Source organism: Lycorma delicatula, chromosome 3, assembly GCF_047948215.1.
Source record: "Lycorma delicatula isolate Av1 chromosome 3, ASM4794821v1, whole genome shotgun sequence".
In the NCBI taxonomy this organism is placed as follows: Eukaryota; Metazoa; Arthropoda; class Insecta; order Hemiptera; family Fulgoridae; genus Lycorma; species Lycorma delicatula.
In genome coordinates, this window is record NC_134457.1 from 12,192,957 (window position 1) to 12,217,157 (window position 24,201).

The 24,201-nt window shown below is 28.0% G+C and overlaps 1 protein-coding gene across 4 annotated transcripts in view; it reads left to right on the forward strand.

The window, feature by feature from the left end:
- LOC142321383 (uncharacterized) overlaps nucleotides 1-24,201 on the forward strand; it is a 96,856-nt gene that overhangs the window by 8,153 nt on the left and 64,502 nt on the right. The window contains exons 1-3 of one of the 4 annotated variants that reach the window (XM_075359414.1): nucleotides 3,997-4,113; nucleotides 7,137-7,349; nucleotides 8,162-8,375. The gene's annotated coding sequence lies outside the window, so the exon portion shown is untranslated. Of the gene's footprint in view, nucleotides 1-3,769; nucleotides 4,114-7,136; nucleotides 7,350-8,161; nucleotides 8,376-13,483; nucleotides 13,605-24,201 lie in introns of those variants that run through there. The other 3 variants (XM_075359415.1, XM_075359416.1, XM_075359417.1) reach the window with 3 other exon arrangements.

Genomic DNA, 24,201 nt, shown 5'->3' on the forward strand with positions numbered 1-24,201 from the left:
TAAAATATCCTTTTTTTAATTGTGCAACAGAAATTAAAATAAAATTTCAAAATAAGCGTGTTGAATAAGGTAACCACTACCACCGGCATTTAACGACCATAAGATTTAAAACTTTCATACTAAAATGGAAATACCACAAAAGCAAACAGTTTATTCTAATCGACACCATCACAGAATGTGTATAATTACCTTAGAAAATAAAAGGGGCTGACAGAAAATGAAACACTGATAACAAAAGAAACCACTAAAAAATCAGTGAAATTCTATTACATAAATAAAAGGTGAAAAAAAAAACAACAAAATATGATATTTATCTGCAATAACTGTATTAATACATTCATAAAGAAGAGACATAGCTGATGTACTGAAATTAAAAAAAAAACACAAAAAATTAAATCTTAAATGCAAGAACAGAATCAATGCTTGATCCACGGGCTTGATCGATCATATCAGTAATTTCATTGTGGACACTAAAGTAGAAGAGAGGTAATATTAATTTTGCTTTAACACTATTGAAATCCTTGATGAAGATCTACGAAAGGACTAAGCAGGCTTATAGCAATGAAGCAGATAAGGTGTTTCAATAAGCAATCAGGTATCAACAAGATGAAAGCATCATTTGAAACAGCACAGGAACTCATTTCTGTTTTAAACATGCATCACCATCTGCCAATCTTAGCAGGTTCAGTTGTCCAGAGATCCTGAGTTAGGGCAACTGACTGTCCAAAAATCCTGACGACTTTGAACAATTTCAGTTGAAATTCTAAATTTATCAAAATCATGTGGAGGTCATATCTAATACTGAGAAATGGATTTATGGTTACAATCCAGAGACTAAGCAGTTGTTTCACAGTAGAACAGTCAATTCCAAGTTAAAAAAAGTGAGAATGTAACAGGGATGAAAAAAGGAGAACTTCTTTGTTTTATTTTTATTTTTCAATATATACAACTGCTGCTCCATGAATTTATCTCCAATGTCAAACTGTTAATGCTGTCTTCTACCATAACATTCTAAGAAGACTAACATTTGACAAATGTAACCTTAACTATAAAGTAAAGGAGATTGAGTACATCATTATGACAATTTTCTTATACACGAAGCTTACAAAACACTTCAGTTTTTTTACCACAACATGATTATAGCCTCCATATCCCTCATACTCATTGGTTTCTTGTCCTAAAACCTCTTTCTTTCTCATTTTCATGGTGAAACTTATACTGCAAGATAACCATTCTTGTACACCATATCTAGTAGCAGTAACAAACCAGAAGAACGATATACAACTTCAAAGGGAAAAGATATTACTACCAAATTAAAGTGGGATTTTTTTCTATAATAGACTTAGTTTTGGAATTAGTTGACCGCCTTATATTACTAAAAAAAACCAAATTGAAAAAACTACATCTTGAAATATTTTATGAAAATTCAACAAATATAAAGAATTTTTAACTATACATCTTTTTTAGTAAAATTTAAAATCTCCCTACATTTATTGAATTTTCATCAATATTTAAAAATATTATCTTCTTTCAGTATTATACTTTAATAAATGTGCTAGTCTAAAAAAATGGATTGTTCTATTAAATATTACTTTTTTTAAAAGATGACATATCTAAAGTAGACACCTGCATAGTGAAAAATCATACTGTAAAAAGAAATTATATAAAAAAGTGTTAATATCATTCTCATAACAAACCAATCAAAAATTAAATTAACTATATATAAAAATATTATATGTCCAACTTCACTAATAAACCTACTTGTATAAGAACTAATGAAATCCTCTAAAAGAATTATAACAAATAAAAACAATCAATCAAAGTGAAGAATTAAGCTATTAAAAATTGTATGATAAATTTGATACGATAACAACAAACAAAAATTATTTTTCACTAAATTTTAATTAATAAAAAAAATGAAAGATTAAATAAAAAGTAATATTTTAAAGAAAAAATAAAACGGAAGCAAAGTTTTAGTATCGGCACACCAAGAAGCCTAATGCAAAAAAAAAGTTATGAATTTATATTTATTTTTTTTTTTAAAGAAAGTAAATAAATATCAGTTTGTTAGATTCACAAAATTAAAAAATACAAAATAATAAACCTTTTTATTTAGTTTTAAAACTTACTGAACCTCAAACTAAACTGTTGTGCTGTGAATTATATAGAGTTTATAACAGAAATTTAATTTATTCATAAAAGTTATTTTTTTTTTATAAACACATGATTACACGTTCTATAGAACACACATTTACATCACATGTATTATTTGTAATACATGTGATAAACCACAGATAATAAAAAACTGTTCAGACAGTGAAAATTGTTAAAAGATTAGAGCAGTATCACAAAATACAACAATAATAATAAGCAAAAAATAATAATAAAGTGTCTGATTATATTAATACATAAAATAATAAAACTATATGAAAATAAATAAGCAGATCAATATTAATGAAAAATTATTTTCCTTCATGTTTCTATCATTCTTCATAACTGGTTGAAAATGATGGTGAATATTGAATTCACCATATTAATGTAAGGTTTTTATTGAAAAAACCTTACATTAATATTTGTGTTATTGTAAATATATTAGAACTCAAAAATAATATTTCATCATAAAAAGGTATTTGGAAATTTAATTTCCGTTTAATGTTAATGAATAGGACATATCTCGAAACCAATGGAATTTGATAAAAGTTGTTTTAACCACCTTATAATACAAAAACATGATTGTGTTACCCGGTTTAAACAATTTTAGAGAGCTGAAGAAACGTTAAATTATACAGCATCAATCTTCAATTATTCCACAATTAAATTAAGTTAATGAAAGTACCCTCTTTGTATAGCAATTGTTTTTGATATGAATTGTTGCAATATTTCCAATGAAAAAGATACTAGTGTGTATGCTGACAGTAAGAGCTCTAAATTTAGCCTAAACAGTGCATTAATAATGAATTACTAAAATAAAATATCAGCTGATAAAATAGGCTAGCTGAATATTCAAATTTATTTACTTTTTATATTAAGAAATCATTAAGAAAATGTCAGCTGTTGACTGAATTGTAACAACTTAATACTTTAACAGGTAAGAAGAGCAATTCTTTTAATTATAAGCATAATGAAGAAGAATCAATGTTTGAGTCTGTACACCTACAGTCTATAGCGACTAGGATTTCTTTAAATATGTTAATGATGCAGGAGAAGATGTGTCCAGTGGTCCTAATAATTAACAGTAATTGAAGTATTGTGTTAGGTTACATGAACAATCTGGTCTGATTTAAGGTGGATTTGTTCTATTTTTAGTAGTATCTCTGACACTTATTTTAATCTACATTAAAATAATATATATATAAAAAATTCTTACCTCGACCAACAACAAGGGTAATCTATCTAAAAAAACGTATAAGCATATATATCCGCTGGATGGAAAGATGGCCGCTGGATCCATAGCTTCGTTCTGTTACGCACGTAATTCACTGTCTCTCCCCATCCCTTCCGCAACTAATGTTTATCGCTTGGAAGGTTTATTCTGTGTAAATGTTGAATGTCAAATACGCAACCCAGTAAATTACCTGATGCCGATTTTGGCAGGCAAGGGGCCAAGGGTGAAGTAAAAGACAGGTTAATTGGCAACACGGCACCTGTCAATACCTAATGTTAGAATTATTTCTTATATAAGCTTCCTATTAAGATTCTCCGTATATTAAGAGAGGGGAGAATGCAGAGACTCTCTCCCCTCGTTTGACTCTTGTTCTCTTGGCTCGTGTCGAAATTCATCAAACTGCGTGTGTCAAAATGTGTGTTAGGATGATGAAAAACTATATTTGTTTATATTATTAGCTGTTTCCATTATATTCAGCGATGTAGAAAAAATAAACAAATCTTACATAATAATAATATTAGCTTACATTTTATTTCTGGTAATTTATTAATCTATTAAAAGTGTTGTTAACGAATAACGTTGTCATACAGTAAATAATGTATTATTTCTCTTCTGTAAGTGTTTTAAAAATTTTCTGTAATGTTTTAAAAATCGTATCAAATTTTGATTATTTGTATTTTACGTGAATCTAGACAACTGTTTAGAAAATAATTCTACGTGTAAACTAGGTAAGTTCTTTCAAATAATAATATTTTGTAATAAGAAAAATGGTACACAAATAATGTGATTATTGGTTAACTTATGGGAATTTAATGAACTAAACGTTTTGCACATTTTGTTTTGGCAAAAATCATTTTTTTAGATTAGTCAAATATATTTTTATTCTTGTTATTTTAATTAAAATTAAGTATCTGTACTTAATTTTTATAAAGTAATCTGTTACTTTATAAAAATATGTAACTAAAATAATTTGCTTTCAAGTAAGTCCCGATATATTAGAACAGGGAGTTTGGTGAATATTTTGTATACTAAACGTTTTATTTACGTATTTCTATTTAAAAGTTAATTATTTCGGGTATCAATATTCTAATAAAGTTCTGTTTTTTTGTTTAGATTTCTGTTAATAACAAAACCTTTTGCCTGTGTCTACATTTGGTGATTAATAAATTAGCTATCTATTTTAGAAACATAAATTGCCTTCGTTGTTTAGTATGAAATACTTTACAAATATTTTCTCACTTTTCTTTGAAACCTACATTAATATGTTCTGCAGATCGAAACGGTCGGTTTTTATGTTAGATGGTCAGACTTATTAACTTTTTTCGACAAAAATTTAGCCAAAAGTTTTGTTCTGATTTTTTTTATTTTTTATTAGCCGTGATAACTTAAAATTGTACAACATAAAAGGGTAATGATGAATGAGGCTTTCAGTTATTTTATTTTACCTAATATTCAATTTATATATATAATTACAACCGAGCACATAAACGTGACGATTGCACATTTATATAAAATTACATTCGTGTGCGCGGTTTTATAATTTTTTTTTTTTTACTAAATATTTTTTAGTAAAAAAATATTTATTACATCCTTACGAGTGATACGTAAGGATGTAATGATATGATTTCACTATTTCTAAATTTATCCAACTTAGCCGACAACCCACTTCTACAATGCAAATACGCGCGTGCGCGCTCACACGCACTCACACACACACACACACAATCAAACAAAAACACACACACAGTGGAGAAACAGAATAGATTTATTTGTTCCGTTTTACAACGAAGGGAATTTTTGTTTAGCTTTTATTCATAATTAATTCATATAACAATTGAATTGCACAATAAAACTATGCATATTTTACGGATAAATTAAACACGGAAGTCCGGGTAATTGAGAACCGGATTAGTAAAATAACTAAGTGTTATAGTAATTGTATCGTTTAATTTTTTGTAGCACGGTGATCCGAGCGGTAACGTAATCGTATATTCATTTTTTTAGGAGTAAAGCGTGGTCTTTGTTCGTATGAATATAAATTATTAAGTACAGATTATAAATAAATTTTATTTTTTTTTAATTTTTACTTAAATTATCTAATAGTTTTTTTTTATTATCTGATACTACAAATCGTGCTTGTCTATGTAAGAAAGAGAGATAGAGAGAATAATCTAGGGGCGAGAGAGAGTGTATTAGTATGCAATACGAGTGAAAAAAAAAAAAAAAAACTAGTGAAAGGGGAGTGAGAAAATTTAAACAGCATTACAACTATGGATGTTTATTTATTTATTTATTTTTTTTACTTCAGTATTTATTCACTAACTGCGCTCGGAAAAAAATTACAAAAATGTGTATTTCTATGAATATAAAATATTAACACTCGGATGTTATTTTGCTGAATCGGTTACATTTTATCGTCCGATGACTCCTCAAAAGTGACCGGCATTATTCTGTTGTCGAGTTCCATTAACAATATATCCCAGTCTGGCGAGCATTTTTTAAATAAATAGGTAAAATCGGTTTAAAACAGCAATATTACATCGCCTTGTTTTACAACGGCCACATTAATTTGCTGTTATATCTGCCCCAGATTTTACTTTGGTTTCAATACATCTAAAATACCTCAGATACTAAATGTAACGGTCAGAACTGTTTTCTCTGAAAGTAATAATGTTCACTATATGAAGCTTTTACACGGATGAATATTATCTGCATATTGGTGGGCTTCTTATGTCGACTTGCAATCGTATAGTCGGTTCGGTAAATAAGGGGAAGTGAAACCATTTATTTCCAGTCTTCACTTTTCCTTATAAGCCTAGCATGAGAACTTGTTATTCTTAAGTTGGCTGCGTTGTTTTCAGAAGTGACTTGTGAGTCGTGTCATGTCAGATACCATTATATAAATGAATTTATCAACCATTAGCGCGCACGCGCACACACACACAGAGAGTGAGAGAGAGAGAGAGAGAGCGAGAAAGGAAGATAAGCTTGTACGAAGAAGAGTTGTGATTATAATTTCAAGGTAAAAGAATATTCCATAAAGAGGTCTGGATAAGTATTTATTTATCTGTTAGAAGCCCCACGGTCGGCGAAGTATTTTTATTTTATCATAAATACCGCTTTGAATTACGTATATTTATGATACATGACTATGTATACAGATTTTAAACACCGCCAGAATGTCTTTAAATAAGTAATCTTTTTATTACTGAATAAATCGAATACGAATAGGTTTTGTTCGGAAAAATTTAAGTTTTAACTCTCGGTTCATCGGTTGATATTTGAATACGATGTGAAATTTTGTTGTTTTATAAATACCGGTATAATGAGTTCCTGTGGGTATTAAACGATTTCAATATTCGTTAACATTTTGGAAATCTAGTTAGTTAAATACATTTGATTGCTTTTTGTATTCATAACCTCATTTTCTTGAGAAATCATTGAAATTATTTCACAGTGCGATTCTGATCGATTAAAGCGTTAGAAATTCCTCATATTGTTGTAAAACTTATTTATTAAATAAAAAATACCATTTTAAATATATTATCGTAAATATTTTAAAAGTATAGACAAAATGAAATGATTATTCGAAAATGTAAACCAAATAATTCTACGTTAATATAGAACTATTAGTAACAAAAAACGACATTAAATCAAAATAAACTATAAGGAAAAAGAGGGGGTAACTTTATTTAGTGTGATTACGAGAGATGTATAAAGACAAAAGAGACATATTTTATATTTATATTAGTTACAGACTAGCTGCTGTACTCGGCTCGTTCGCTGTCTTTCTCATACGTTGTTTCTCTTTCTGTACAATTCGGACCGCACAGTTATCTGATCTACATGCACCAAAACATTGTGTTACGTCCATGAAAAATGCATTATTTGTAGTTATCTTAAGTTTTACGAATATAAATACAAAAACAAAATAGAAAAGGATTTTTCTACACAAACTCGGCAGGTAATTTAAATATTAGTATTTTGTACTATGAAAAATAGTATGGTACTAAATAATGTGTTTTTGATAATAAATATTAACAGAATAAACGTGAATTGTGAAAATTAAATGAACTAAATATTTTTATTTTTATTTTTTAAATCGACACCGATCGATTTAGACATAGACTATATCTCTTGATATATACAACTACATTAAATCTAGTAAAAGAAGTTTTAGGTTATGTATTTACACGGTTTTTTTAAATTTATATAGTAATGATATAGCTGAGGTTTAAACTGTAGTAAACATTCCGGAGGTCATAAGAAGAAAGAAAGGAAAGTAAAAGAGAATTAATATTATATATTTTATAATTTTCATAATATAATTTGTCAAATATAATACAATAATTTATTTAATTCGTACAAACAGATTTAATGCCGGGTCCGCTAGATAAAAATTTGCTCTGTAAGATTTCAAAATAAAATAACTTATTTTAAGTACGACTACAATAAAAAGAGGAAAACCGGTTTATTTTAAGATAACCTTTCACTAGATAAAGTAAACTAGATTAAAGTAACAAAATTTTATACGTATAAAATAATCATGAAATAAAGCCGGAATCGAACTCAGAAAAAAGTAGGATTTTACTTTTTTAACGGGCAATATGTACACGATTATCAAAGGTGAATTCAAATCCAGTAGGATTATTACAGGAAGGAGTAGTAGACAATATTATCGAATAATATGTATCTCGGTAGCGATTGAAACACAACCTATTTTTTAACTTTTTATGTAAAAAAATAATCATTTAATTTTTTTTTTTTTCTGTTTAGCCTCCGGAACCACGTAATATTACTTTAGAGGATGAATGAGTTTAGTCTTGTACAGTGTCAGCTCGACCGTTCCTGAGATGTGTGGTTAATTGAAACCCAACTCGCCAAAGGACACCGGAATCCACGATCTACTGTTCAAATCCGTATAAAAGTAGGACTCTCGATTTCGAAATCAGCTGATCTGCGAAGACGAGTTCACCGCTAGACCAACACGGTGGGTTATTTTTAAAACGGTTGTATTAAAACTTATTTGGTTACTGATCTAGGTTAAAGTTTTCAGTATTTGGACTACACCTTTATCCGCAGGTGCAATTATCAAAAGGCACGTTCTTAACTGCTTTATTTGAACAGAAGTAAAAAATTGTACATTGCAAGTAAAAATAATTTTAAAAAAATGAAATAAAGTTAAAAATTAAACATTTATATATTTATAAATTCTGTATCATAGCGATCATTAGAAAATAAATATTCACAGTCATTATAACATCTTGAAAGTAGCAGACACGAATTCATAATTTGGAGAAATATTTAAATAAACTCAAATAAATTTTGTAACATTGGATAATGGTGTATGATTATTTTATATTTTGGATACCGGATGTAAAATTAGACGATTATCTTTTCTGTTTATATAAGTTATTTCTTTTAACGAATAATATTTTTGAAAAAAAAAACTTATTTTACAAATTAATTCTTTTACATATAGATACACGAAATTTCTTAATTTTTCTAAGTCGACAAAATCATTTACGTATTACGTAATTCCATAAAATTATCTTCAATTATATAACTGTTTTATGAAACTAATAATATTTGTACTAACAATTTTTTATATTTTTCTCCATCATAGCATCTAAATTGGTAGTAAAAAATTTAACAATCGAACCGAGACCGTTAACAATTCCTCTTTTATTTACTTAATTACTTACCAAGACTATTTTTAACTTTTCATTTATTAACATTTTTGTACGAATAATACTTCTATCTCTAGACTTATGACTATTTTTACTTACATTATAGAATTTATAATTAAAAGTTACGATTAAAAAAATTTAATACATATTCAGAAATATTATTCAAATTTTATAAACGATTTAAAACTTTATCTATAATAATGTTCGGTAAGAGGCTTCTAATTTGGCTAAATCCAATTCTATCGGGATCATTTACGAATTAATTTCAGCCGCTCCAGGATGAATTCATTTAGGAACAGGACCTGCAAGAGAATTCAAATACCGATTAGTTTCTGTATTCGGAAGATTTTTCTGTTGTATCTGTTTAACCTTTCGAGGTCGTTAAATGTATTTTGATTTTTTTATTATACGTCGTTCATCTATTTCTGCTGTTTTTCACTGAACTTACTTTTCCTTCATCCTATCTATTTTTCGCTTTACTTCGTATTTGGAGAGTCTTGATATAAACATCAGGTGGGATATCCAGTAAATCTTTATTTATATTTATTTTTCCTTGAATTTTTAATTTTTATTTTTTTCATTAGTTTCCTTTACTTGTTTATGCAATTTTTTCACCTTTTCTTTACGATCGCTAATGTAATCGTATTACCTGCCGCTGTATATCAGCTTCTAATAATGAAGTCGGGTTATGTCCGTAAAATTTTCCAACCGTTTTAATTTGGTAACAGAATAAACGCTACTGTTATACGCAATAACTGCATATTTTATTTTATTTTTAAGACTTTCGTTTTTTTACTTCTTGTCGGTTGTTAAAGATTCTAATATGTTCGATTAGCGTAGACTGAAATCTTTCACGTTGACGATGGATGTTGTGTTTGTAAAATATATTTTAATTTTATATATCGGCATTAATTTTTTAATTATTGAATTCGGTGTCGTTATTAGGAATAATTTTTTCAGGTATTTTATAACGAGTTAATTAATTTAATAATTTATCAGCTGCTTCGATCGATTCTGATATTTCAATCCGTTATACTTGTGTATACCTAAAATACTATCTAAATTGACAAAATCTTTTGTTTTAAAAAAAAAACGCTGTCGATATGAAGTACTTTCAGTGGTTTAGGTGTTGGAATCAAATTCATTTCTAAACTTAAAGGAATTCTTTCACGATTTGTTTTTAAACGAATTTCACTGTACAATTTTAGATATGTATTTTTAAATGCGAGGTATAATATTAGCGGATCTAAAACGATCAAAAATATGTTTAAGTCACGATATATGTTCCTCTAAACCAGTTGAATAAATAAGATAAACAGATTAATTTTATTCTGAATTCCAAGTAGTATATTCATGTGTTGGAAGGTAGGTAAGCTACCTTACCTACCTTCCAACACATTATGAATACACTATTAATGAAATCTAAAGTAGATTTCATTAGAAAGCTACCTATTGTAATGGATACCATGATTCGACTTCGGGAAAATTTCGATATATCTTCGCGTTTCACATCCTGCAGACTCCAAAGCCACCTTCAGCTCAAAAGCATATATATATATTTAACTTTCTCGTGGACAAGATAAATGCCGTAATTTTCCGCAAATCACTTTCAAATTGTTCCCTAAAAAAAAAATGCGACCCAAAATCTCAGACGAGTTTGTTAACGGCCAAAATCGGTCCATGGGGATGGAAATGGGGGGCTTTTTCGAAAAAAACAAAATATTTCTATAACCTTTTTATTAAGTAAAATATCGAATTCGTTTATGTTCCTACGATTCTTTGGATAACAGCCTAAAACATTTGTAAGTTTTTTGATATCACCAACCATTGGCTCAGGGGGTGGAAAAAATGAGGTTTTGAAGACAAAAAATCATACCTCCCTTAATAGGCACAGTATCGCATCGCTTTAAAGTTTTTATTTCATAAAATATAGCCTAATCTAAGTACAATTAATCTAAAATTTGTCGCATAGAGTCCAGTTCATATTATTAATCGATTCATGAAAGGCGGAGTGTGGTTCGATTCTTCAACAGTTGTACAAAACCTTGAAAATTTGAACGCGTTAATTTTATTCGCTGTACGTTAATTTTATTCAATATAATTTAGAAAACATAAGAATAGTGTCCTGAATAATGACAACCCATTTCTTCTCCTCTTTAATGAAGATATTTTCAACAGTTACAGGCTTTATACTCTTGTCTAACATGTTATAAATTTTAGATCCTAAATAGACAAATGATTTTCGAAACCGTTTTTTAAATACAGCCGGGATTTGTGAGTTTTCTGCATCCATCTTTTTTTTATTGTACACATTGTCTATTTTATGATTTTTACAACTATTGAAAAATACTCTTGATAATTTTTATATGTATAGATTCTTTACGGGTAAAATATTCAGCTTATCGGAAACCTCAAGAGATGGGTTGAAACTGCTTTTGAAATCAATAATTCTAATTATTCTTTTTTGTGCTATTTCCACATTTAAGTGAGATTTATAAGCGTCTGCCCGATGTTCGGTTCCAAATTCAAGACTAGATTTCATAAGTGCATTATATACATACAAATCAACCGTTTGTAATCGCAATAATTATTTTTAACGTTAATTAAACCAGGTTAGCGAGCGAAGTGAGTGTAGGTTATTCCTTTTTTTAGTACTTATTTTTTTACCAGGATTTCTCTTAATATATTAACCTTAGAGATTGGTATCGGCTGATTTTTTTTCTTCTTAATTTTAATTTCTAGTTATCGTTTCGACCCCCGCCACAGCTTATCGGTGTTTATCGACATATACCGGTGAAGTTCCGAATATATAATAATATTAGTAAATATTTCGATATTTCATCTACGTATTTGATGTGTCTACATTCACTGGAGAAATGTCGATCGACATTCTTAAATTTCTATCTTTCACGTTTACATGTATATTACACGCGTGTAGTGCAAAATAACGAAATATTTGGTGCGGGTAGTTCGTGAATTAGGAGGGATTTAATTCGGGCGAAAGGGATTTCTAACGAAAAATTTGTTTTGTAACTCGTAACTTACGTCTTAAATAAGGTAACAATATTTCAAATTTTATAAAAATCAGAGGCGAGTCCATAACAATTGTAACTACCGTTACGTTTATCGTGAAATTCTAACCCGGTATTAAAATAATCCCGTTAGTTAAAGGCCATTCTGTACAAACGGGAATGTATATCTATGAGAATTAAGTTAATACATTAAAATATGTTTAGTATTACTTAAAGTGAAGCGTAGAAAAATATTATTTTAAACAGCATTAATGAAAGAAGATTGTAACATAAGTTTTGCAAGCATATATAACATTTCGTTTACGTTCCTTTTCTATCTTTAACGATTTTTATTTTGCTTCGCCCAACCGTATTACCGTACAGATTAAAATTTAAAGTATGGAAACGGATTCGTATTATGAAACCGTGGAATACTAGGAGGTAGAAACAAATACGGATCTATGTAGTTAGAAAATGTCTACTTTATGATGCGTTTGAAATCTTTCGTCAGCCATCTTCAATCCGCCATATTGAATAAATTTTTTTTTTAATTAGGAAGCGATACACGATTGCAATGCAATGTTTTACGGAAAAAACAATGGCGAAAACCATTGGTTGGATGGTTGGATTTCTCATCAACGCCTTCGTTTTTTATTTATGAGCAATGAAAGTTGAATTCGCGATAGAAGTAAAACGAGTTAAAACCCCCGTAGTAACTTTTTTGTTACGTATACCGTTCAGAATTACATTTGATGACAAACTTTAAACAGTTGGAATTATGGCCCAAACCCTAGTAAAAACAGCCTTCTCAATAGTTATAATAAAAAATAACCTAATTTGCAATACTACTACAAATTAAACGGTTAGGACAACCGAGGTATTATTTACTTTAATTATCGCAATACTTAATTTTAAAATTTTGTTAAATGTTTTCAGTTCTAAATTACTTAATACAACAAAATTTGAAAAAATTTAAACGGTTTTGAAATTTAAAAATTTGTTACAGATTTATAAAGTAAATCGGTTATTATTTTACAACAATGCGAATTATTAACTTCTTACTTCAACATACAAATACAGCTTATATATATACTAGTATCCCCATACCGCTTCGCCGCCACTATCTTGCGTTTCCCGACGCGGTCAATTTTTCTAATTTTATGTTTTTTAATCAAGTTATCCGAAGGCATGTACTATTATTGTATACATTATGAATGTAAAATACAATAAAATTGTTCATGAAGCGCGTTTACCTCGTTTTATTGTTGAAACGATTTTTTCGTCATAGCAAATTTGATTGATTATCGCTCGACAAGGAAGGAATTAACAGAAAAACGGGTTTCACCATTGTTTTTGTTGTAAAATTTTAAATCGAAATCGTGGGTCCATTTCTTTCAGTTTCCAGATACTTCTCACATATGCAGCAAAAAGCTGTTCCCGAACTTAAATATCACCCGGTTTGTATAAAAGAACATGTCCTGAATGATCGACTGATTCGTCAACGTCCAGCAAAAATGAGTATATGTTCTTCTTGCGGTGTTCCATTTCAATAAAATGGATTTTTTAAACATTCCGAATATAAAGAGTTAAAACGGAGTAACAATGAAACTTAATATATATATATATATATTTTTTTTTTTTTTTTTTTTTTTTAATTTGTCGGTAACAAATGAAGATATCAACTTTGCTTTTGATGAATGTAATTTTCATTTAAATATTTAAAAACAAGTTTCTACATTTTTGTTGAAAATCAGCATTGAAAGTACTAAGAAAATTAAAAAAAATATATTTGAACATTCCTTGCAAATTTTCCCCATTTCCGACAATGTTAAACGAGATACGTATTCATAGATTGGGGCTTCCAAATACTCATTCAGATATATATCGAAAAAACAGTTTTCGTTATTTTTTAATAGGTGTGACGACTTACAGTACGAATGAAATTTTTCTAAAATATTGGTTTTATAAAGATTATTAGAGTACTGGAAAATATTAATAAAATTGTTTGGGTTATAATTAGGATTCTGTGTGGGAAAAATATGTGTGGGAAAATTAGATCGTTCTTTGTGTCCTTTATACAGCTGATGTGTTCTTTAATCCTAGTCGAAAAGGATAACTCGAAAATGATTCCCCTGTAGGATGTTGAAATTTTGGATTTAAGACTTTTGTAATATCTAGTTGTGTACCTGTCCTTGAAGGCTTTTCAACGATATATCATAAGTAGGGTACTTGTTTTCATCGGTTCCAATGTTATAGCCAAAAAATTTTTTTTTTTTTTAATTTATTGATTTATTACTAATTATTAACCTCTGATTCTAAAAAAATAAAACAATAAAAAAAAATCATAAAAAAATATTAGAATTTGTTAATGAAATATAATTTTATGTACTTTTCATTTAAAAAAATGTGTATATGTAATTAAATAGACGTACACGGAAGTTATGTGGTTTCTACATCCGATTTTTTATACGGTAAAATATTTACAAAATGTCTCATCTTTTCAAAATTTTAAAAATTTCCTTTTTAAATCGGTATATTATTATTTTGCATTTAAATTTCATCGTTAAACGTGAACGTATGATATTTTTGATAGCGATTAAAATGCTCTAACTCGATTCCCCGGTATAAATTTAAATAATATTTTAATTAAAAGGTTCGTTTCTTTTACGTATGTAATGGTTTTTCATAAAACGGGAAAAACCTTTTGCGACATAAAACACTTCTTAAAAGGTATTAATTGATTTTATTTAAATATGTTTTTTTTTCTTATCTAAGATAACGATTAAATTTTTTAAATTTCATGGAATTTTTTTGTGTTGCCATAGCAACAGCTATTATATTGTCTTCCACCTGCGGTTATTTAAAGTAATTTGTACGGTTAAACTGTTCAGTATTTCGTATAGTTTATTGTTTAATTACTATTTGGAATTATTTTGTATTGAGTTGTTATTTCTAATTTTTTTCTTAGAATGATTCGTAATGTTTTATACAATTTTGATTGCGTATTGAAATATTGGCGGGATACGGCGTACTTACTAATAATATGGTATTTGGTTGGTTGCCTGAATATATATATATATATATATATATATATATATATATATATATACTGTATATTTACTTCATTTTTTTTGTGAATTATTGGGGCATTAAGGATTCTAGGTTTGGCAAGTGTGATTTTTCTCTTATATTTATGCTTTTTTATATACCATTCGTCTAATTATTATTCTGCATAATAATGGCGTTTATTTGTTTCTGCTAAAATTTGTAATAACGAAAATATTATATTTCATATTTTACTTTCTGTTTTATACGGAAGACTTAAAATAATTGGACCGATATCGTTTTAAATTGCATATTATACGTCCGTATGTAAAACTATAGATTTTGTGGTTTTAAACAGAAATAATTTGTCATAATTAAGAATAATAGTTTTCTAGAAGCCTCCTCTTTGTGGATGGATCTATACATGTTTTTATGAATTATCGATGTTACAATTTTTCATTTCTGTAGTTAACAGGTGAGAACTTAGAGAAATTTTGCGACTTCTCTTCTCATCTCTTTTTCTACCCGACCGCGCGCTCCACAAAAATCTTTTAACATAATAAAATTCCGAAGATCGTAAAAATTATTCGTACTGTTGTAAAAGTTTTTTTATATGTATATTTGTTCGGTTATAATTTACTTAATTAGAAATTTTTGAGGAATTAATTGCATTAATTTTTGAAAAAAATTAATATCCTTCAGTTATTACGGCGAGTTTAAAATTAAATTCCTTGAATTAAATGTTTAATTTCAACACTAAGAAAACTACGTGCTTTCTATTCGTGTTAAAATAATTTTATTTGTGATTAAGTTTAGGAGATTCTTTGAAGTTTGAATTATTTTTGCTCCGAAGTAAATCTACTGTGTTTTGAAGGGTTGGGTGCGCGTGTGTATATGTATATATTATTTTTACTTAATTTTTTTTGTGAACTACTGGGGCGATTAACGATTCTAACTTTCGTAAATGGGTTTTTTCTCTTTTATATATAATTTTTTCAATACCATTCGTTTAAATATCTCAACAAAAAAAAAAAAAACAAAAATAGATTCTCAGTTCGACTTCGACTGTCTTCCCTAGTAGAAAAGTATTTTTTGGGGAAAGTTAAAAAAAAAAATTGTTTGAAAGTAATAATAAATATTTCCTCATTTTATGAAAATTTTTTTTACAGTTTACTACAAGTTAATCGACTACGTTTAGAAATATTCTTTTTATTTTAAACGGAACGCTCGCTTCACTTTTACATTTCTTGAGAATGGGCTGTACGGATAATTTTATTTGAAGTACTGCTCATATTACACATAAAAATGATAAAGCTTTTAAAAAATTGATTAACACTTAAAAAACGAATAAAAACATCTCCGCCAAATAAACAATTTGCAAAAGTTTCTGAATCAGCCGAACTTAAGAGGTCGAAATTTAAAGATTCTATGAAATGAGTTATTTAATAATGTAGTGAAATAGGGTAAGCGCGTTAAGAAATACGCTAAGCGCACGCGTGTGTGTGTCTGTGCGTAAAGCCGTGCATCAGAAAAAGGTCGCGTGACGGGAAAGTCCTAAAACTGTGTTCTCAGCTTTTTCTTTTGGCAATTAAATTTTAAATACAATGTAATTTGGACGGTAAAAACCTCATTTGGTAAAAAGGAAAACTGAGACGCAAAATGTTTTATTACAAATACATATTTTTTCATATTAATGCTTTTAATACCGCATCATTTTTAAATTAAAAGCATAATTTGATCATGGAGGTCAAATCTGACCAGTTTCCCGGAAAAAAATAAAAATGATAGATGTTCAAGGCGTACTGATCATTAGATTGAATGATTATAATGATAATTTCATGTATTTTGTAGCGGAAATTCCTCTGGTAATCCTAAGAAAAGTTTTCTTATAACTTATGTGAACGTAAGGTAATCGGCTCATCATTGGATTGTTGTGTTATAATTCATATTCTAATGTCATTCTTTTAGTTAAAAGATTTTGCGATTATTGTTTTAGATATCATTTCTATTCTTCTAATGACTGTGATGTAAGTAAAATATCTACTACACTAATATTACTAAGTAAGAGTAATATTTTCTATAAAAGTAATGATGTTTATTAACTAGACAATCCATTTAGCGATCATAATGAACATTTTGAATCGGTATATCGATATTTAAAATATATATTCGTCTTTTGTGAAGACAGGAAATTATTTCATTTCTTATTCTATATTCCCTAGTAAGCGTGAAAAAAGGATTTTTTATTGAATTTTTTTTGTATTTGTTCGGTCAAAAGAGTTTTGTATATACATAAAATTATGGATGAACAAGTATAGAACTGTAAGATATATGTAGTCTAAAATTCTTTTTATAATTACACTGCCGCTTGTGCTAAAAAAAAAAAACTTCAGTTAAAACTGACAGTAGTTAAAACAAAGACGCAAACGCTATTGTATGTAAACAATTCAAGGACAAATGTAAAAAAAACTATATAACGCTTGTACACGACCACTGTTCATGTCGGCAAGAGGGAGAATGTAAAACACTGGTCATTGTTAAAGATAAATCATTTATTTTAAAATTAATATTTGTTTTTGTTTTATTTGAAAAAGCGTTTAATCCGTTGAAATCAGTTTATATATTTAAAATAAAGTAAGAACAGAATCTGAATTACGGTGCTAAATTTTTTTAACTAAAGTTTTTAATTTATCGACTTTGAATATTTTTATAGTTTTTTTTTTACAATTAAATTTTTTAAATATTTTTGTGTTTTGGTCAAAATGAATTTTACACAGTTAAAATGAATATAACGATTTTAAAAATCGTTTATGTTTATATATCGAGTAAATTTAACGTTTAACTGCAATTTTTATTTATTTTTTCTCTTAAATTCATAGTTCAGTAAGAACGAACCCAGTATGTAATGCATTATTTTCAAAACTAAGTGACTTAGAAAATAATTTAAAGAAAAAAAGTTAATTAACTTTATTTTAAATAAAGGTTAGATTTAGCAATAAAAATGCATCTTGCATTCCTATTTTAATAAAAAATATTCAATTATAGATTAGGAAAAAATATACTAACATCCTATAAGAATTAATTAACAAACACTGATTTTAATTATTTTACTAATTTCGTAGTAATGAAAAATTTGAAATACAATAAATTACGAAAAGAGAAGTAAAGTAAAATATAATACAACAGATTAGAGTAAAAAAAAAAATAAAAATTCATATGCTTTTTTACCACCACAGATTTGCATTTTGTTATAACAGCAAAGGTAACTTCAGTACTTTAACGGTAAAAAAAGATATTATAGGTTACATATTAAGTTAACCCACCGGTTTAGTCTAGTGGTGAACGCGTCTTCCCAAATCAGCTGATTTGGAAGTCTAGAGTACCAGCGTTTAGACCTAGTAAAGGCATTTATTTTTATACAGATTTGAATACTAGATCGCGGATACCGGTATTCTTTGGTGGTTGGGTGTCAATTAATCACACATCTCAGGAGTGGTCGAACTGAGACTGTACAAGACTACATTCATCCTCTGAAGTATTATCTGAACGGCAATTCCCGGAGGCTAAACAGGAAAAAAGAGAGCTGGGGGGAGGGAGCAGAATCCAGATTGGGATTGAGGGCCCATACCGCTGACTGAATAAATTTGGTCAATTCGTGTACTACATTATCCGTATGGGCGGGTGATTTTAAAGACACGTCCAAACCTTGTACTTAAACCTTGTAACCTTGGACTAAAAAATCTTGAAAACGTCGTTTACTGGTCAATTTATTAAACAGAGTGGGAGATCGAACAGTTAGCATAATATATATTGTATAGCCATGAAACTTGACAGAATGTCTGTTAGTAAACCTTGTTTCAGATATAAGGATTATGTCTATCTTAATAATATTTAAAACAGCTTTTGATTCTAGTTTTTTATCAGACAACCTGTTATCATTCCAGATTGCTAGTCTGAGACAGTTGTTCGTTTTTTCTCAAGACGATTCATCAAAAGTCCACTTTTACTGTGTGGCCCGATTTCATTGTTGTCAGTTTATATTTAATAACATTACAATTAGGAAATAATTGTGACAGAAAATTTTTCAATTCGGTTATCGCATTAACGCCTGTTTCAAAAATAGGCTCAGGTTTTAATAATTCGGCACGACTACCTTCGTTGTCACCAGTGTTTTCAAGAAGACTAAATTTATTTGATGTAGAACAGCAAAGGTAAGTACGCGATCACACATCTCAGGTACGGTCGAACTGAGAATGTACAAGACTACACTTCATTTACAATCATACATATCATCCTCATTCATCCTCTGAAGAATTATCTAAACGGTAGTTACCGGAGGCTAAACAGGAAAAAGAAAGTAGGTTATTGTTTACATGCGATGATTCGCTGTTGCTAGGAATAATAGCTTGTAGCTGGTCTGTAGCAACGCTCAATAGATGGTTATGTCGCTTGTTTAAAAACGTCACCGAATAAAAATATTCCTTCTTGAGACAGTACTAAGATAATAATAAACAATATAGTCTATAGATAATATAGTCTACAATATAATACCTGGTGATATTCGGTATAAGTTAAATTTTCACTAGAATTCACTAGACTTCGTCTTACACAAAAACAGCTATTGCACTAAAACTGAACAATTAATTGAACTTTTAAAAATTGTGTATTAATGTTTTTCTCGCATAAATAAACGTCGCATTCAAATAAGCTTATCCAAATTTTATCTTAATTCCTAGTAATGTTTACGTAATATCTTACAACGACGATGACATCCTTTCGAAAGTTCGACGAAAAAGAGGAGACGTTAATACGTCGTGTGAAAAATCAAGTAAATTTTCATCGCCAGCCGTTAAGTTTACATACTTGAATTCATATTTTAATTTCTGTTTTTTAACCTTAAGTAAACATCATATTTTAAAATTATACTAAATAAATTTCGTTAATTAAAGTCATAATTTTAATCTGTTAACAATTTTTTTTTTTTATATTTATGTCTGGGGACTATTTAATTATATATTTCTACTCGTTAAATTTAGGTCGGCAACTAAAAAAAAAAACCCGTATTGTTTATTAATTTAATTGTTAAAATTGTTTGTAATTTTTTGTTTGGCGTTTGTAATTCAGAAAATTCTACCCTTGTTAGTTTATTTAAAGAAAAAAAAAATTGCAGTTAAAATTTTATTAACTTTTGTGGAAAAATCATTAAAAAGAAATGAAATAGAATCCTTAAATAAAATTTAGTTAAAACAGCGTATTAATAAAATTTTAGCGATATACAATAACGAAAATTCGAGAAATTAACTCGGCTATGAAGTTAAAATAATCGTACGTTTCGCACTAATTTTCCAATTTGTCTTAATTAGAAGACAGCGAAAAGGTTATTTGTATAATAAAATTGATAATTGCAGTACTACAGTTAGACTGAATTTTATTAGTACCAAATTAAAAGACTATGTATGATTTTAATAAACTAATGAAATATCGAAGTGAAAAATATCTCTCTAAATATTATCGTCTTTATGAGTTGTATTAAATTGTTTTAACAATAAGTAGAAACTAGCGCCCGGCTCTGAACATATGCTATTTGTTTATTTTCTTAAATAAAAGATAATAATATAAATAATATTCACGGTTTAATGAGTCGGTAGTCAAAATGTACAAAATTTGAGTAGTTTCAACCCTGACTTAAGGTAACATAAGATGTAGTTGAAATGAGTTTAAATTACAATATTTTTGTCTATGTAAAATAAACTTTATTATTAATTATTCACTATTATATTTGTAACCAAAATCTCGACTGAGGACACGGTTTTAATACTGTCTAAGCTTTGTGTAGCAGTTATTAATATCCTGTTGATGTTATAAAAATGTATACGTTACTGTTTTCTTTCATTGTCAGTCGTTAAAAAGTACACGTTAGATGAACGGTTTAGTTTTAAACATTTTTACTAAAAGTCCTGGTTTCGATTCCTGATAAGGGGGATCTTCTAAGGCGAGATAGAAGAGTGATTCTTTGAAGATTTTCCTAATTACAAAGCTATTCTCAAACAGATAACTAATAAAATATTTAATGATACATTTAACCTATGTTTTATTATCTGATTTTTCACGCTTTAAAAATTTTATATATACTAGCGCGTGTGTACTGTTTTTTGTTTGTTTTTTTTTTGTAATAGAATGGCATTTGTAAAACTGTTTTTCCTTATAGATTAACAGTATATTATTTTATTATAAAATTTAAATAAAATATCATTTTGATAACAGAACTGAATTTGGCAGTTATAATGTAGGCTTTCCTTGTAACAAATTTCCCATTTCATCTTATTCATTTTTAAACAGAATAGTAAATTCTTCGTTGAGTTTTTAAGAAAGTTTTGGATCCATTCCGTAAAGGAAAATTAAGTAAACTCATAATTTAAATACCTAGAAAAGTTATTGAATTCCGTTTCCGCTAATCAACAGCAAAAATAACTTTAAAATTAGCGAATTTTTAACTGAACTGAGATATATATATAAAAGGAAAATATTGGCTTGACTCAAATATATATTTGAAATCTAATATTATTTCTGTAGGTTTATTTATTCGAATTTTACAGGTAGTTGCAGCAATCTTATTTTACTTATTGTTAAATCTACAACAGAAGGAAAGTACTTCTCCTATCAGTAAAAAAATGACACCATCCTGTATTTTTTTCTCGTATTTCTCGACTAAAATTTATTTTTTATTCTTCGATTTTACTATTTTCACTGACGTCTCTGCTGCGTCAGAACATTTTGTAAGTAATATTGTTTCCTTAATTCATCATGTTCAAATTTTATTTTATCACTAGGATCCCTCGTCCGCGCTATATGCATAATTTGGCATATTAAAATATTACTACCAAATCGAATGTCGAATCTATGCCGATTACGAGAATGGCTTACCCTGATGATGTAAATTCTTAGTTCGGGAACTAAAAATATACAGAATGTTACTCTGTACAGCCGTAAATTTGTAAACTGTTGTCATTTCCTATAATTTTATTATCAAATTAATTTATTTTTACGTATATTATGGCACTAATACAAACTGATATTTTATAGACGACGAATTAAATTTAGTAAATCAAATAATTACTGTTTGAAGTCGATATTAACATAGACGACATTAAATATTGGTAAAGGAAGTTATAGATTTTTATTTATAAGGTTTTTATTTAATGATTTACATAGCAGTAAGATTGATGAGATTTAAACTGCGGTTAAATTTCCAGGTGTCATAAGAAAGCTACAGGTAAATTTTTTTAATGACGTTCAGTAGTTTTTGCGGTTATCGAGAATAAACGAAAAAAGTCAATATATGTAGAACCGAGGTTAATTATATTTTTTTGCAGTTATGTATATTCTTCAACAAGAAAGGATTTAAATTTCTTGCCATTTATTTAAAATATTTTCACGTTATTTTACTACAAGTATGTAATTATTTTTCCCTAATATGTCAGCAGAAAAAAGCGGTTTATTTGTTATATCATTTTCAATAATTTTTATCTTCAAATTATATTTTATAAACATTACATTTAATTTAAATATATTAGAATTAAGATTCGTTATTACTTATTTTATCCGATCCTTTTATTTTTAATTTTAAGATCGATTGACCGATTAGTTAAATGTATTTTATTTGAAAAATATATTCACGTCGGTATAAATTAAATGTAAAATATTCAGTGAAATATAAAAATTCATATTCTACTGATGAGCACAGATTAGTTCATTTTTTATCACGGACTGAAATACAGAATACAGCTCTCTATAATTTTAATATTATATTTATAATTAGACCGTACGTACAGAATATTGCGAAACGTATTCGCCAAACTCCAGAATCTGATTCAGGAGACCAAAATGTGAAAAAACGTTCTGATCGACGTAAGTCCTACTTTACTTTGTTTTCCTTCTGGACGCAATTTTGTGATTTTCAACAAAAAATTATTTCTCAGGAGCCGGTAAACCTACAGTAATTAAAATTTTATAAACGTCACCTTAAAAATTGGCGGCCATCTTAATTATTTTATTCTTCAATATCTTTGTGATTGGTTATTTGATATAATTTTTACTAACACAAAATTTATTAAGCATTTTATTTTGAAGAAAATGACACCTCATTTGTAAAATTCCGTTGACAAACAATCGAGTTATAGCAGACAATTAACCCGGCAGTACGCTTTTGCTAGCTGATAATTTTTTTGTGTGTTTCTATTTTCTCCATTAATTATAATAAAAATTATTAATAACACATAATAATATAAAAAATTAATAATAATATAATAAAAATTATCAGCTTTTAATATTTTATTCCTTCTACGTTGTATGCTTGGAAATGCAAAAATGTTCAAGGAAACATTTATAAAATTATTATAATAGTTCTTTCCTTTAATTCTACAGTCGAAACATTTTATTTGCTTGCCTATGCGTGTGTGTGTGTGCGTGTGTGTATATGTATTGAAATATAATGGACGCACACTTATATCACAGTCACAAAAACCAAAAGAGAGAATATGAAGAGATTTGTTAGTTATTTATATTACATCGTTTATATTACAGAGCATGCTTACTCACTTATTATATATATATCTCTCTTTCTCTCTCTGCACAAATATATATATATATATATATATACATACATACATTAAAACGGATGAACACGTGCACATGAGATACAAAACATCACCCTTGAGTTTTTTTTTTTTACTGGACAGATGTCATTTTCTCTTATAAGAGATGATTTATGTCTTTTAGTTCTCTTGCAGTGTCACTTTTTTAACGGTACTGTTTTATACTACTCTAGTCTGCAGTTACTTCATATATGTACTGAATCAGTCGTATTCTTCCTAATAAATACAATAACATTTCATCAAAGATACACAAGTATTCACTTCCATTTGAATTATTAAAAAAATCAACATAATTATTTATTTTAATCATTTCTCTATTTTTTCTTTAAAATATTTTTTTTTCGGTTGCGGACCATTTCTTATAACTGTAGATGATTTATAAAAATATAAGATAAATTATAATTTTCAGTTATTAT